This window comes from Nicotiana attenuata, unplaced genomic scaffold (genome assembly GCF_001879085.1).
Source record: "Nicotiana attenuata strain UT unplaced genomic scaffold, NIATTr2, whole genome shotgun sequence".
Taxonomy (NCBI): domain Eukaryota; kingdom Viridiplantae; phylum Streptophyta; class Magnoliopsida; order Solanales; family Solanaceae; genus Nicotiana; species Nicotiana attenuata.
This window is the reverse complement of record NW_017675592.1, coordinates 54,940-63,892: the sequence shown is the minus strand read 5'-3', so window position 1 is coordinate 63,892 and position 8,953 is coordinate 54,940. Positions and strand designations below refer to the sequence as shown.

At 42.3% G+C, this 8,953-nt stretch overlaps 1 pseudogene; it reads right to left on the bottom strand.

Moving 5' to 3' along the window:
• Window positions 1–5,640: 5,640 nt before the first annotated feature.
• LOC109220241 overlaps window positions 5,641–8,953 on the bottom strand; it is a 10,784-nt pseudogene continuing 7,471 nt past the window's right edge.

Genomic DNA, 8,953 nt, shown 5'->3' with positions numbered 1-8,953 from the left:
ATCGGAGCGGTTGGCGGAGTTTGCTTACAACAACAGTTATCAGATCCAGCATTCAAATAGCGCCGTAGGAGGCTTTATATGGTAGGAGGTGTAGACCTCCGGTGGGTTGGTTTGAGCCGGGTGAGGCCAGGCTATTGGGCACAGAGTTGGTTCAGGATGCGTTGGAGAATGTTAAGATGATTCAGGATAGACTCCGTACAGCCCAGTCCAGACAGAAGAGTTACGCGGACAGGAAGGTTCGTGATGTTGCATATATGGTTGGTGAGCGGGTTCTGCTTCGGGTTTCGCCTATGAAAGGCGTCATGAGGTTTGGGAAGAAAGGAAAGTTGAGTCCGAGGTTTAGTTGCCCTTTTGAGATCTTGCGGCGAGTTGGGGAGGTTGCCTATGAGCTTGCCTTGCCTCCAAGTTTGGCCGGAGTTTCATCCGGTATTTTCATATTTTTGATGCTCCGGAGGTATCACGATGATCCGTCTCACGTGTTGGATTTCAGTTCAGTCCAGTTGGGCAAGGATCTATCCTATGTTGAGGAGCCAGTGGCTATATTGGACAGACAGATCAGAAAGTTGAGGTCAAAGAACATTGCTTCAGTGAAGGTTCAGTGGCGGGGTCAGCCGGCTGAGGAGGCGACTTGGGAGGCCGAGCGGGATGTGCACAACCAGTACCCTCATCTTTTTACTACTTCAGGTATGTTCTCTATGCTCGTTCGAGGACGAACGAATGTTTAAGTGTAGGAGGATGTGACGACCCGGCCGGTCGTCTTAAGAATTAACGCCCCGATCCCCTATTAACTACTTCCCCTAAGTTCATTTCTGCTATTTTGGTTTGCCGGGACGTTCGGTGTTGGGTTTCGGAGAGTTTTGGGATACTTAGTCCCTAAATAAGAGCTTAAGTGTTGAGAAATGGTCCGTAGTCAGAGCAGTGTGAAGACGACCTCGGAATGGAAATCTGATGGTTCCGTTAGCTCTGTTAGGCGATTTCGGGGTTGGGAGCGTGTTCGGAATATATTTTGGAAGTTCGTAGCTCATTTAGGCTTGAAATGCCGAAGTTTGGATTTTTGAAGTTTCCGGTCCGATAGTGAGTTTTTGATCCGAGGGTCGGATTGGAATTTCGGAAGTTGCAGTAGCTCCGTCATGTCATTTGGGATGTGTGTGCAAAATTTCAGGTCATTCGGATGAGGTTTGGTTAGGTTTTTGATCGAAAGCGTGTTTTGTTGGAATTTGAAGTTCTTAGGCTTGAATCTTTGAGTAGTTCGGGTTTCCGGCGTTGTTTTAGGTGGTTCTAAGATTGGTACTAGTTCGAACAAGGTATTAGGTGGTATTGGTGCTTTTGGTTGAGGTCCCGGGGGCCTCGGGATGATTTCGGGTGGTTAACAGAGAAACTTGAGGAGTGTTGCAGCAGCTGAAGTTTTTCTCTTCTGGTATTTTTGCTTCTGCGGCTTGGGAACCACAGATGCGGCGTGGAGGAACGCAGAAGCGGTTTTGGGCATTTTAAGGAAAACCGCAGAAGCGGTTGCCTTTCCGCAGAAGCAGAACCGCATAAGCGGTTGTTGGTCTGCAGAAGCGGATGTTGGTCCTTTAGTGAAAAGTCGTAGAAGCGATTCATTTTTCCGCATAAGCGGGACCGTAGAAGCGGTCCCTCGACCGCAGAAGCGGAAATCTCTGGGGTGAAATATCAGATTCGAGGGTTAGTTTCAAAAAGTTGGAATAATCAATTGAGAGCTCGGGAGAGGGCGATTTTGAGTGGGCTTTGAAGTGAAGATCATTGGGTAACGTTTTCTTAATCCCTTCTAGTTATATTTCATCATTTTGTAGTTAAATGCATCATTAAAATTCGAATTTGGGATTAAAAATTTGAAGAATTTGGTTAAAATTTCTTAGACCAAACTTTTGGGTTTTGAGTGAGCAATTGACCTCCGATTTGGGAGATTTTTATATGGTTAGACTCGTGAGAGTACGAGGGTTCCAAAAATGTAAAAATTATTCGATTCCGAGGTATTGTCCTGAAGGGCATTTTGGTCATTTCACCTAATTTTACGCCGTAGCTTTGAACTTAATAGCAAAACCAGGTGTTTGCGATGTTATTTACAATGTGTAATTGACTTGAATAGATTTGGACCATTTGGAGTCGGATACTCGTGGCAAGAGCGTGGTTTCTAGTTGATATTGAGCCGGTTCGAGGTAAGTGGCTTGTCTAACCTTGTGGGGGGGACATTTCCCCTTAGGACATGATCTTTGAATATTTGAATGCCTCGTACGTGAGGTGACGAGTGCGTACTTGAGCTAATTGTTATAAACCCGTTTCTACTTGAAGTATTTAAATTGAGATTTCTTGTTTACTTGTTCATTTTAGACTGTAAGTTTATACCCGTGCTAGTCTAGAGACGCATGTTTAGCTGACTTACTTGCTTAATTGTTTAGCTGTACTATTTGTACTCTGTGAAGCATGTTAGGCTAGAATTTACTACTACTTGTTCTGATTTTAGCATTCATTCTGAGATTACGAGTTGTTGTTGTGTGTTTAATTTGGGACTACGGGACGGCTTTCCGGGAGATCCCCTGTACTTGAGATATTCTGTATTGAGGGTGCGGGATACCAAGAGATCCCTGGCACATGTATTTCTATATATATATTTACCAAGAGATCCCCGACTTACTTATTGAGGATACCAAGAGATCCTCGGGATACCAAGAGATCCCTAGTGTATGTGATGAGGATACCAAGAGATCCTCGGGATACCAAGAGATCCCTAGTGTATGTGATGAGGATACCAAGAGATCCTCGGGATACCAAGAGATCCCTAGTGTATAAAATGAGGATACCAAGAGATCCTCGGGATACTAAGAGATCCCTAGTGTATGTGATGAGGATACCAAGAGATCCTCGGGATACCAAGAGATCCCTAGTATATATGATGAGGATACCAAGATATCCTCGGGATACCAAGAGATCCCCGGCTATTACTTCCTGTTGTGAGTAGTATTCCTTATATTGCTTTGTTTCTGCTTCCTATCACTGTTTCCCTTATTTATCCTGTTTAGATCCTTGCTGTAGACTTTATCTATACCGTTTTCCTTATTCTATCATATATTATGTTTATCTTAGTAGGGCCCTGACCTTCCTCGTCACTACCCAACCGAGGTTAGGCTTTGGCACTTACTGAGTACCGCTGTGGTGTACTCATGCCCTTCCTGCGCATGTTTTTCATGTGCAGATTATCCAGGTACCCCTACTCAGGCGCACTATCCTTGAGGCGAAGAGATACACGGAGACTTCGAGGTATATCTGCCGCGTCCGCAGACCAGGAGTCTCTATTCTGTTCCAGCTTTAGTATTTAGTTTATTTCTTTTCTCTCAGTTGCTTAGACATTCTGGAGTTAGAGCAGCGTACTATGTTTCTGTTAGCCTGTGGTTCCCGTGAGTTTCCGGGTTTTGGGATTGAGTTGTATACTTCCGCATATCTTTAGAGTTGTATAGGCCGGGCGGCCTTATATACAGTTGTTATTTTCAAATGTTCGGTTTTAATTGATTATTCCGCAAGTTAAATTGTTATTTCCACACTGTTAGGCTTACCTAGTTGTAGGAACTAGGTGCCATCACGACATGTTCATGGAGGGTGAACTGGGGTCGTGACAGCTCGCCTTTAGAAAACCCCAGCTGATCCAGTATCTGTTGCTGCACAGTTGGATTGACTCCACCAAAATATACAGAGCTTTTTTAAATATTTGCCACTAAGCCAGATGCATTTGAGAACTCCTGGAAACAATCAAATAACTTTTTCACTGATTCCACATCACCCCTACTAAATAACAGCAAGTCGTCAGCAAACCCCAATTGTATAATATTTAACTTTGCACATCTTAGATGATAGTGGAACTCCTTGATCTCCTTCAGCCCCTTTAACAATCTAGTAAATAATTTCATAGCTAATACAAATAAGAAGGGGGATAGGGGATCACCCTGTCTAAGTCCCTTCTTTGTTGGGAAAGGACATGTTGGTTGGCCATTGATAAGAATCGAATAAGATACAGTTTTAACGCACTTCATAATCCACCGTATAAAGCCATCAGGAAAGTTTATGTGAACAAGCATCTGCTCCAAGAAACTCCATTCAAAAGAGTCATAAGCCTTTCTCATATCTATTTTTAACATGCACCTAGGTGACACATTCTTCTATTGAAGCCCTTAACCAGCTCATGGCTCAAAATTATATTGTCAGATATCACTATGCCCGGTACAAAAGCTGATTGATAGCCATCCACAAGAAATTCCATAACATTTTGCATCCTGCTAGTAAGGATTTTAGAAATAATTTTGTAAATAGTACAACAGTAAATAGGCCTAAACTCAGAAATTATGGATGGATTCTGGACCTTCGGGATGAGAGTCACAGTGGTACAATTAATGGCCTTATATAGTTCAGCATATGTGAAGAAATCTTGCACATCCTCAACTATTTCATCACCAATAATTGGCCATGATCTTTTAAAGAATTGCGCATTATACCCATTGCATTTTATTTCCACCATTATGATCACTGTATAACTAGCTCCAATCATTCACTGATATATCGTTTTTTATATGATTGACTTCAAATGATTGTGGTTCCATTATTGTCTTTGATCATGCCTTAAACATAAGAATATTTATTTATTATCAATTATCTTTTCTTTAAACGTGACACTTAAGTAATACTCCAATAATTAGACTAGTTATAGAAGATTTAATTCTTATTTTCTACAAGGTTAAATATAAAAGACTAATATTTAGACGGAAATGAGCAAAAAATTAGATCAAAGTTGCTTGTTGGTCTATTATTCTACACTTTAAAGCCACCTACAGAGAGTGTTACGCTTAGAGTAGTGATTTAGCGCAAAGAAAAAGCTATATAAAATCAAAATATAAAACCAATCAACTTTTCTAAGCCAAGAATTGAACTTTGTGATTGTATGGGTCAAAATTATATCAGAGAAATTCGGCACGCGGAAACACAAGGTCGTGGTCGGACAGGCCGAGGTCGGACAGTCATGAAACAACTAGTTTGCTTTGGAATACTCAAAAGGAATATTCTACCGAATATTCCCTCTAAATTGTACCTTTTTTTAGGATTTTCTATGGATACCACCTTATAAATAGGAGGGGAGGACTTCCCAAAGGGGGGCTCTCTCCCTCTCTCTAGAAAATATGTAAACACATCTCTAAAAAGAGAAAAAGAGGATCTGTCATCCCGGAACTTCATGAGATCCAAAAAGGATCCTAAGATTGGTGTATTTGTCGATCATTCATCTTTATCTTTATCAAATGAAAGAGAATCCGCCTCGCTCAAGATCGGGTGAATCCTTTCCTTTATTTATATTTTATTGCCACTTAATGTGACTTAATGCATCTTTCTTTATGATATTAGATCTGGCCATAATCGCCGCCAACATTTATACTCGGCTATGTTTTTCTATTCGTGTTATTCATCTCGGATCTAGAGTTAATTATCCTTAACTAGGATTTACCCCCTCATTCATTGATTGATTTGTTCAAAAAGGTTTTAATATCTTTTAAGTCAAACAATTTGACGTCGTCTGTGGGAATTTTCTAGTTAAAATTTTAGTTTCTTTTAGATCTAAAATTCAATTCCAACTATGGAGCGGGAAGCCAAATGAACTTGATACACCAACTTAAGTTGTTGTTGAGTCTAGTCTCTGCAGGTATGAAACGTTGCTACTTGCTAATGGAAGACTACATCATTTTTGGACATGCTAGAAGCTGCTTTCCCTGATGTGCTAGAAGCTTGTTCTCTTGCACTTTTATCGGTCAACTCAGCATCATCACTTGAGCTTGCACTTTCAAAGAAGTCATCGCTGCTTAAATCCAGAAGCCCATCATCTTCGCTCCCTGTTTCTTCCAAATCTTTCCCGCTTGCGGTAGCAGCAACTATACTGGCTTTGATTTGCTCCCGCAATTTACTTCTTTTGTCAACTATATCTTGCTCGTCACCACCCGAAAACAAGGATACGTATTTCTCATTCTTGGGAAAGAACCGAACATATTCAAGGAGGTAAATCTTTGCGGAGCACGCGTTCGATGAAGCGCATTTGATTCTCGATAGAAACAGCCTTAGCCTTAGGCTTTGACTTCGACTTGGATTTCTTATCAACAGCTAAGTATTTGAGTTTGGGTCCTCGCCGGTTTCCATTGTTAGCGGCGTCAGGAATTTTGCGTTTCCCATAACCGCCATGCCCTATAATAATATCGAAACAAAGGGCTGTATTGAAATGGGAGCAATTCTTTTCTATAGAAGAAGCCTCAGCTGTGGAGCAGACATTGTGCGACTCCAATGGAGTTTGTTCAAGTGATATATATGGGTTCTTATTTGTGCGTGACAACCCAAATTTTACGGTACGACAACAAGAATAATACTATATGGTGTTGTGGGAAAAGGGCCGCACTTATTGGGGATGGGTTGTCAACAAAGTGACGTACCTACCTTACCTTGATAAGAACGGCTGAGCTTTGAACTTTGATATATAGATAGAGGAATTTAATAAAGAAAGAGAAAAAGTCAGGGGCCCACAACATCAAAGAGATAAACAACTAAAGAAACTTTGTTGAGGACCTGATCTGTCATATGAGGGAGGTCCTTTCTTGCACAGGCAAGTCTGGCCTACTTGACAAGATAGTGCACAGGACATTTTATATTTATGAAGGATTTAAGGAAGGGTCGTGCTCCAAAAAATGTAGCACAGATAGTCTAATCTAAATTACCACGGTTGAGAGGACCGAAACTAGCTCTCAAGTATGGAGCACGGCGAATCATCCTCCGATATGACTCACAATACGTCGTCAACCAAGTCATGGGAACTCTCCAAATAAAAAAAAGGCTACGCAAAAATCAGGAAGGAATTCATAAGCTAATGCCCGAATTTGACGAGTGTCAACTCGACCAGATACCCGGAGCACAAAAACATCCAGACGGCCTTGCCAAATTGGTAACGGCCACTGAAAGCATAACCGGAGAAGGGAACGTGATCAAACTGAGAAAACGAATGCTTTTAATTTGTTTTAACTAACTATTTCTCCAAGTGGAATAAAAGTAGGGGCAATCACCCGAGAAACGCGTCATATTCTCCAATGCAAGCAAAATTAAGCAAATTGCGACTCTCCCAAGAAATACATCATATTCTCTAATGCAAGCAAAATTAAGCAAACTAGGACTCCCCCAGGAAATACATCATATTCTCTAATGCAAGCAAAATTAAGCAAACTGGGACTCCCCCAGGAAATACGTCATATTCTCCAATGCAAGCAAAATTAAGAAAATTGGGACTCTCCCGGGGAACACCCTTTAAGACCAAGGGCCTTCTCCAAAAAGAAGAGTTCGACCTCGACCGAACGACGACGGGTTAACATTTCGATAAGTTCGAAATAACACCCTTTAAGGCCAACGGCCTTCGCCAAAAAGAAGAGTTCGACCTCGACCGAACAACGACGGGTTAACATTTCGATAAGTTCGAAATAACACCCTTTAAGGCCAACGGCCTTCGCCAAAAAGAAGAGTTCGACCTCGACCGAACGACGACGGGTTAACATTTTGATAAGTTCGAAATAATACCCTTTAAGGCCAAGGGCCTTCGCCAAAAAGAAGAGTTCGACCTCGACCGAACGACGACGGGTTAACATTTCGATAAGTTCGAAATAACACCCTTTAAGGCCAAGGGCCTTCGCCAAAAAGAAGAGTTCGACCTCGACCGAACAACGACGGGTTAACATTTCGATAAGTTCGAAATAACACCCTTTAAGGCCAAGGGCCTTCGCCAAAAAGAAGAGTCCGACCTCGACCGAACGACGACAGGTTAACATTTCGATAAGTTCGAAATAAAACCCTTTAAGGCCAAGGGCCTTCGCCAATAAGAAGAGTTCGACCTCGACCGAACGACGACGGGTTAACATTTCGATAAGTTCGAAATAACGCCCTTAAAGGCTAAGGGCCTTCGCCAAAAAGAAGAGTTCGACTTCGACCGAACGACGACGCGTTAACATTTCGATAATTTCGAAATAATACCCTTTAAGGACAAGGGCCTTCACCAAAAAAGAAGAGTTCGACCTCGACCGAACGACGACGGGTTAACATTTCGATAAGTTCCAAATAACACACTTTAAGGCCAAGGGCCTTCGCGAAAAAGAAGAGTTCGACCTCGACCGAACGACGACGGGTTAACATTTCGATAAGTTCGAAATAACACCCTTTAAGGCCAAGGGCCTTCGCCAAAAAGAAGAGTTCGACCTCGACCGAACGACGACGGGTTAACATTTCGATAAGTTCGAAATAACACCCTTTAAGGCCAACGGCCTTCGCCAAAAAGAAGAGTTCGACCTCGACCGAACGACGACGGGTTAACATTTCGATAAGTTCGAAATAACACACTTTAAGGCCAAGGTCCTTCGCCAAAAAGAAGAGTTCGACCTCGACCGAACGACGACGGGTTAACATTTCGATATGTTCGAAATAACACCCTTTAAGGCCAAGGGCCATCGCCAAAGAAGAAGAGGTCGACGTTAAGGCCAAGAGCCATTGCCAAAAAGAGGAGGTCGACCTTGTTCGAATCACGACGGGTTAACATTTCGACAAGCTCAAGATAACACCTTTAAGGCCAAGGGCCTTCGCCAAAAAGAGGAGTTTGACCTCGACCGAACGACGACGGGTTAACAATTTGATAAGTTCGAAATAACACCCTTTAAGGCCAAGGGCCTTCGCCAAAAAGAAGAGTCCGACCACGACCGAACGACGACGGGTTAACATTTCGATAAGTTCGAAATAACACCCTTTAAGGCCAAGGGCCTTCGCCAAAAAGAAGAGTCCGACCATGACCGAACGACGACGGGTTAACATTTTGATAAGTTCGAAATAACACCCTTTAAGGCCAATGACCTTCGCCAAAAAGAAGAGTTCGACTTTGACCAAAGAA